We start from the raw sequence: 7,467 nt of genomic DNA on the forward strand, positions 1-7,467 counted from the left end.
AAGTGTAACACAAAATCCAAATAATCATTCAAAAATATTTATTTATTCATTATTCTCCTTTAACCACCCCCCTTAAGAAAAAGAGAGGCAAAGGAGGTTAAAAGTGGCTTTTACAGTCAGTAACGGTATAGTTAGCTATACCACATTAGACATTAACAGGGAAATTGGAAAGACAAGGAAAAAAGATAGTAAGGTGAATCTAGCAGAGGTTGGTAGACAAAATGCACCTCAATGAACCTTATTCACTGACAAGAGAGGGGACATAAAATTCTTTCAAGCTTTCTCGGAGGTAACGTGAAAAGGGCACTATCCCGGGTGAGATCCACTGTGCTTCGGAGGGAAAGCAGAGTATTGTTTAGGAAAGGCACAATGATATTTACTGTGAGATCAGAGAAACATTTTTCCTTTGGGAGGGTGAACTAGTTATAACAATAAAGAACTGCACGTTTTAAACAGCCAAATAAAAAGGAAAACACTTTGGGTTATATAGTTTTAAATGTTGCCCCAAAAGCAGAGCACAAACTTAACTGGAGAGCAAAAAAAATCTTTCCTTGTCACTGAAGTGCAGGGAAAATTTGTCACATGAATGCTCATGTGAGAGATTTCAGGTTACATGATGTACAAAGTCTTCCACTGACTTTTGCAAAGGATACAGAATGGCTCTCCAAATGGATGAATGACTATTCCTCAAAAATGACCTTTTATAAAAGCTGAGGGCATAAAATTAAATCATAATTCAGTGAAGGCATTTTTCCAGAAAATAAGATAATATAGTCCAGGTATATTACTTTCATATGCCCTCACCTAGGTCAGTAATAGCATTTAGAGAACTTTGGAGGAGTAGAAAGTTAACATCTCTTAGATCAATGGTTTTCAAAAATTTTCTGCTCCCAATCAGTGCTGAATAACTCAACAGGCAAAGCATGGGATAAAGAGGAATAGAATACAGCAGAAAAACCTGGAAAGACAGTATTGTAACTTCCGCAAACATGTACATTCTGCCATTCGGAACAATTTCAACATTAATACTACAAGTAAACAGAGGATTTCTATCTACTTCTTTACAACTCAAATGCCTACAGCAGTAGAAGCTGGACTGGGGCAGGAGTTTTGTTTCTTTTGTTTTCTCTTAACATTTATTGGTTCAAAAGGCAGAGTTACAGAGAGGCAGAGGCAGAGAGAGAGAGAAAAGTCTTCCATCTTCCAAGTCAGGTCACTGCAGAGAGCTGGATTGGAAGTAGAGAAGCCAGGACTCGAACAAGCACCCATATGGGATGCTGGCACTGCAGGTGGCAGCTTCACCTACTATGCCACAGTGCCAACCCCAAGGGCAGGAGTTCAATCCAGATCTCCCATGAGAGTGGCAGAAACCCAATTACTTGAGCCATCACCACTACCTCCTATATCTACATTGGTGGGATGCTGGACTCAGGTGCCAGAGCTGGGACTCACACCTAGGCACTCTGATGTGAGATACAAGCATTTTAACCACTAAGCTAAATGCTTGCTCCCTGAACAGTTTCATTTTTATTTAGGCTTTTAATATTTTAATTTTGAACTAAAGGCAAAGGAGGCTGCAATAGTTTTTTTTTAAGATTTATTTATTTATTTAATTGAAAGAGTAACACACACAGAGAAGGAGAGGCAGAGAGAGAGAGAGAGAGAGAGAGAGGTCTTCCATCCGATGGTTCACTCCCCAGTTGGCCGCAATGGGTGGAGCTGTGCAGATCTGAAGCTAGGAGCCTGGAGCCCCCTCCAGGTCTCCCATGCAGGTGCAGGGGTCCAAGGACCTCGGCCATCCTCCACTGCTTTCCCAGGCCATAGCAGAGAGCTGGATCAGAAAAGGAGTAGCCGGGACTCGGACCAGCACCCACGTGGAATGCGGGCACTGCAGGCGGCAGCTTCACCCACCACGCCACAGTGCTGGCCCCTGCAATAGTTTTACTGTTTGGGTCCTCTAATTGTCCAACAGACCAGAGGAATAAGATGCTCTTCCACTAGTAATAGTAGTCACAAAGATGTTGTTCTTGTCTTGGGGAGTTAGAACTATTGTGGGCTAAGGGATGTGAAAGAATGAGAAAAGGCAAAACTGGGAGAATAACAGTCACCATGATAAAATAATTTGTTAGTAGGCAGTGTAGACTTTGCAATGTGATTCTCAAATGCTTTATGATGCAGCTACTCTTCCCATCTACTTTATAAACGCTCTTTTTCTTTCAAAAATTAGCACCTCTGCTGAGCTTTTGGCAAATGGCTTTCACAGTCAAATTACACTAAAGTTTCTCACAAGGACCTGAAGTGCCCATCTTCTCAGACGCTGGTTAAATAAAGGTATATATCTCTTACTTATTTTATGTTCAAATAGCTAAGTAGATATTACCTGGAAATTTTTGGAGTTTCACAGGACTCCTTGCTTAGAGAAAGGGAAGTTCACCATATGTGATACATAGATTTAGATCTAGAAAGGGTATTTTTATTGTCAAAGAATATCTCTAGCTTTTCTGAAAAATATGCCTCTAATGAACTCTTAGCCCTGTGTTCTATGAGATATAGCATAGATAAATCTTAGGTATCTCAGTCAAACACACACACATGAAGAGAAGAGAAGAGAAGAGAAGAGAAGAGAAGAGAAGAGAAGAGAAGAGAAGAGAAGAGAAAAACAAAACAAAAGAAAAGAAAAGAAAAAGAGAAAAGAAAAACAAGTAGCAGAAGTGATTTTGAGTGAGACTTCCTTCTAATTGATTCACCAACAGGAGTCAGTCAGTTCCAAAATTACCCTTTCACAGCGTATATCCCCTAATGTGGGTGTTAAGAACCTGGGATTTAAAAATTCATGAAACTAGCTAGAGTCCTTTCTTAGATAGGAATACAGTGGGTTCCTATTTATTGTTATTTCTTCTCTATGTGGAGTAAATCAGAATGATCAAATCAGGAAAACATTACTGGAAAAAGGGGAGGCTTTATGATTCTTGTCCAGATTCTGACAGTCTTATTTCCATAATACCTTAGCCAAGGATTCATTCTTGAAGATGAAGATTCTTCATTCTGAAAATCCCCTATTTTCATTAAGGTTCTTCCAATTGTACTTCAATAGTCAGAATTAATGCTGAATTAGAAAGTTAGCAATCTTACTAGAACTATTATCATTTCCATATTATAGTTAAATGAAATGGCCCTACTTGAAGTATGTTATTCATTTATTAAAGGAAATATTTGTATGAAAAATAATTAAATAATTACTTTATATTCATGGTTTGCATACTTAGTTCACAAGCAATGCAATATGTCTTATCTTACATGTATCAGAGTTGGACAAGAGAAGCTGACAAAAATCTCCGTGGTGACAGAAATACCAAAGAATCATTTATGATTTCAGTTTGTTTCAAGAGAAGGTCCAGATCTACTGATTCAGTCTCAGTTTCCTGGTTTTGTCCCATTTAGCAACATTCCTGCATGTTTTCCTGTCACTCCAGTTCTGGTATCTCTTTCCCTGATAGGAGTGGAAGCTCTTGGTTCTTTTGACCGCCCCTTCCCCCCCTCCATCATTTCTGCTGTTGAAATTGAACAGAGCATCTGCCTACTTTGGAACTGAACCCACCGGGCCATTCCTCCCAGATCAGTGTTCCTTCAGTCTTGTCAATTGCCTGCATTCCTCTGTTTGCACAATCTCTATGAACCTGGAGTTGCAATGGCTGCACCCTTTCAGGGGCTGGTTTTCCCTGCAGATGGCTGTACTCTCTCCCATCTCTTCTTTTTCCAGATTCCATCCTTCCTCATTTGTACCTACGAGTCACCTGCCTGAGAATTTACATTATTAAGGAAGTGAGAGAGATCTCTGGACAGTGAAAAAAATAGACTTAAGAAATATAGGTTCCTCTTTGTCTCCCTTTCTCCTTCTGTAACTCTTCCTTTCAAATAAACAAATAAGTCTTTTTTTAAAAAAGGCAGATAGGTTGGAAATAACTGGAATCTTTTTTTTTTTTTTTTTTTTTTGACAGGGAGAGTGGACAGTGAGAGAGGGAGAGACAGAGAGAAAGGTCTTCTTTTTGCCATTGGTTCACCCTCCAATGGCCGCCGAGGCCGGCGCATTGCGCTGATCCGAAGCCAGGAGCCAGGTGCTTCTCCTGGTCTCCCATGCGGGTGCAGGGCCCAAGCACTTAGGCCATCCTCCACTGCACTCCCTGGCCACAGCAGAGAGCTGGCCTGGAAGAGGGGCAACCGGGACAGAATCCGGCGCCCCGACCGGGACTAGAACCCGGTGTGCCGGCGCTGCAAGGTGGAGGATTAGCCTAGTGAGGCACAGCGCCTATAGCCGGCTAATAACTGGAATCTTATAGTCCTCTTGGAAGAGTTAGAACAAGTTATCCAAGATGCTCTGCATGAACTGCAGGATGCATGCATAGGAAACATGTAAGTGTTGTGGGAATATTTAAGAAAAGGGGAAACTTTGTCAACCTGCAAGCAAGGATAATGGCTCCAGAGTTCACAGTTATAATAGAAATAATTTCTTTATTGGCTTACATATATTTAGTAAATAATATTTTAAGGTAACATTTTTATAGTATATTTTTACATCCTAAGATGATTACTTTTCCTTCCTTCTAATACCTGCGGTTGGGGAAATTCTATAAGTGAAGCATGCTTTTTCTTGCTAGGTCAAAACAATACGTCATAGTAGCCCCTTAATAAATGTCAATTACCTTCCCTTTTCCCGGAGCCTGATATTATGCTAATAGCATTCTCTTGCATATTCATAGACTCAGCATGTTTGATCAGAAGAGGAAGATAGAGAGGCTCTCACTCAGTTCCCTCTAATAAAGATGAAGACACTGTGGCTCAGAGACTGGAAGTGGCTTGCCCAAGGGTGCCCAGCAAGTTACCCATACAGTCAAGACCAGATGTCAGCTTTGAGGGGAGGAAGCAGCATGAACAAAGGCTCTGATTTAAGAAAGTTCCAAGGAACCAAAAGAGCTGTTTATAGGCTGGAGAGTTAGGTAGGTGCCAGAATATATAGGATCTTAAAGGCCATCTAATATGGACTCAGAGGCTAATTGGAGACCTTAAACGTCAAAAGAAGGATGATGGCATTACATTGGAGTTCCAGAAAGACACACATTTTTTCCTCTATTTCCATGGCATAGTAAGATTCTCTATTTCCAGTAAACCCTGGCCTCCAGTTTAAGCATTTAGTGCTGCTCTCGAAAGTCAGATTGCTTTCTACCCTTGCCCTGAGGACAGTTCCCCCCCTTCTACTTCTTGCATCACTTTTATTTATCCTGCAGGCAAGTGCACTGCTTCTAGGCCATCCTTACCATAGATCTGAAACAGAAACAGCCTTTCACAGTCAGAGCCGCGTTTCTGCTTCTTTAGGCATCCCTGGTCAATCATATTTCACTTCAGAACTTTCATCAAACTTTACCTAACTCTAAGAACCTTTTCCAGGGATTGGTGAATCCTCCAAAACCCTTCACTAAACCATACCATGAAATGGAAACTTCTCCCATGAATACCTCCCATTCATCCCCCCAGAAAAGAGAAACTTCTCTTGTCTGTTAATGTAGCTCATGCCTAAAGTCTATTTGTAAGCATTTGTACCATTGCTAGTTCCTAATGTTTGTATATTTAAAAGCAATGCATTGTGTGGCATGATGGGTTAAACTGTCGGTAAGGACACCAGATCCCATATTGGTATACCTAGCTCAAGTTATGACTACTCTGTGCTTCCAATCTAACTTCCTGCTAATGCGCCAGGGAAGCAGTAAATGATGGCCCAAGAATAGAGGTTCCTCCACTGACGTGGGAGACCCAGACTTCGGTCTGGCCCAGCCCAGCTGTTGTGGGCTTTTGGAGAATGAACAACTGAATGGAAGATATCTCTTCTTCTCCTCCCCTCCCCTCCCCTCCCCTCCCCTCCCCTCCCCTCCCCTCCCCTCCCCTCCCTTCCCCTTCCCTTCTCTCTCTCTCTCTCTCTTCCCGTGTGTGTCTCCCACCCTCTCTGTCACCCTGCCTTTAAAATAAACGAATGAATCATTTTTTTTAAAAAAGACACTTATAGTAATCCTTTTCTTTCTCTAGCTTGATGCTGTCTTCAACTGATACACCCTAGAGGGCCTAGATTGCATTGCTTTCGATCTGTGGTGGCCCCACATAGTATCAGGATTTGCGAAGACTGTTAGTTAAACTGACTGAATAGTGGCCGTGTAATAGACACTGTGCCACGACATTTTCCATCAGACTGAATTCAGCCAGCTGGGACTCAGAGCCCAGACTTTGGTAAAATGCCTGAGCTAACGACCCTCCTAAGTATCTTTTTATGAAAGAAAGACTTCTTTTGTATGTTGACTGAAGACAAGAGAAAGAAGCTGGGAGGAAAGAAGGAAGAGATAGAATGCATGGCATCACCCTCTGCTAACTGGAGAAACTGGTTTTGAAGACAAATGAAAATGACGTTCTAGATGGAAAACAAAAGGCCACTTCCAAGGCTCACGTGTGAAAGCGTGGCCCCTGCTAGGGACTGGATATGGTTTGCGGGGCCTGCAAAGGTTCTTGTGGTGGAAGCCTAGTCTTCAGTGTGGCAGTGTTGAGGTTGTAGAATCTTTAAGACAGGGGACCCAATGGAAGGTAATTAGCTCATTGGGAACATCAGCCTCGGAAGACACTAACGTAGTACTTGTGAGACCCTGGTTAGTGCCTTTGAGAGTAGGTTGTTAGAAAACAGTGAGCCAGGCCCCTAAATCCCTCTTTTGTTCTGGCTCACTGTGTGATAGCTCCCTCCTTGAATGCACTCCAATCATGATGCCATCTTCCATTTTGTGATGAAGCCAGAAAAGGCTCTCACCAGAGGCTGAATACGGGGCCACTCAACTTGGGACTTCCAAAACTCTGGTAAATAAATGTCTGTTTTAAAAATATATATATATATATATTTATTTATTTGAAAGGCAGAGTTACGGAGTGAGAAAGGGAGAGACAGAGATCATCCATCTGCTGACTCACTCCCAATGTGCTGCAATGGCCAGAGTTGAGCCGGTCAGAAGTCAAGAGCCGGGAAATTCCTCTGCGTCTCCCACATGGGTGCAGGGGCTGCACCTTTGCTGCTTTCCCAGGTGCATCAGCAGGGAACTGGATAGGAAGTGGGGCAGCTGGGACTCGAACTGGCTCCCATATGGGATGCCGGCACTGTAGGCAGCAGCCCTACCTGCTTTACCACAGCCCCAGACCCTAAACGTCTGTTCTTCACACATTTTGCAGTTATTTTGGTTTAGCAACAGAAAGCAGAGTAATACAGCTCACAAAACTAGGGAGAAAACTGTTTGCTTCCTGACTCCACCACAAATCATAATGCAGTTTAAGGAATCAGAGAAGCTACTAGTTGAGGAGGGATGGGTCTAAAGAGGAGTCCACTCATAGAGAGAAGGAAAAGAGGGAAGTGGGAGACTTCTTGGCAAGAACATGATGTGAGAAGTA

Source organism: Oryctolagus cuniculus, chromosome 9, assembly GCF_964237555.1.
Source record: "Oryctolagus cuniculus chromosome 9, mOryCun1.1, whole genome shotgun sequence".
NCBI classification, from domain to species: domain Eukaryota; kingdom Metazoa; phylum Chordata; class Mammalia; order Lagomorpha; family Leporidae; genus Oryctolagus; species Oryctolagus cuniculus.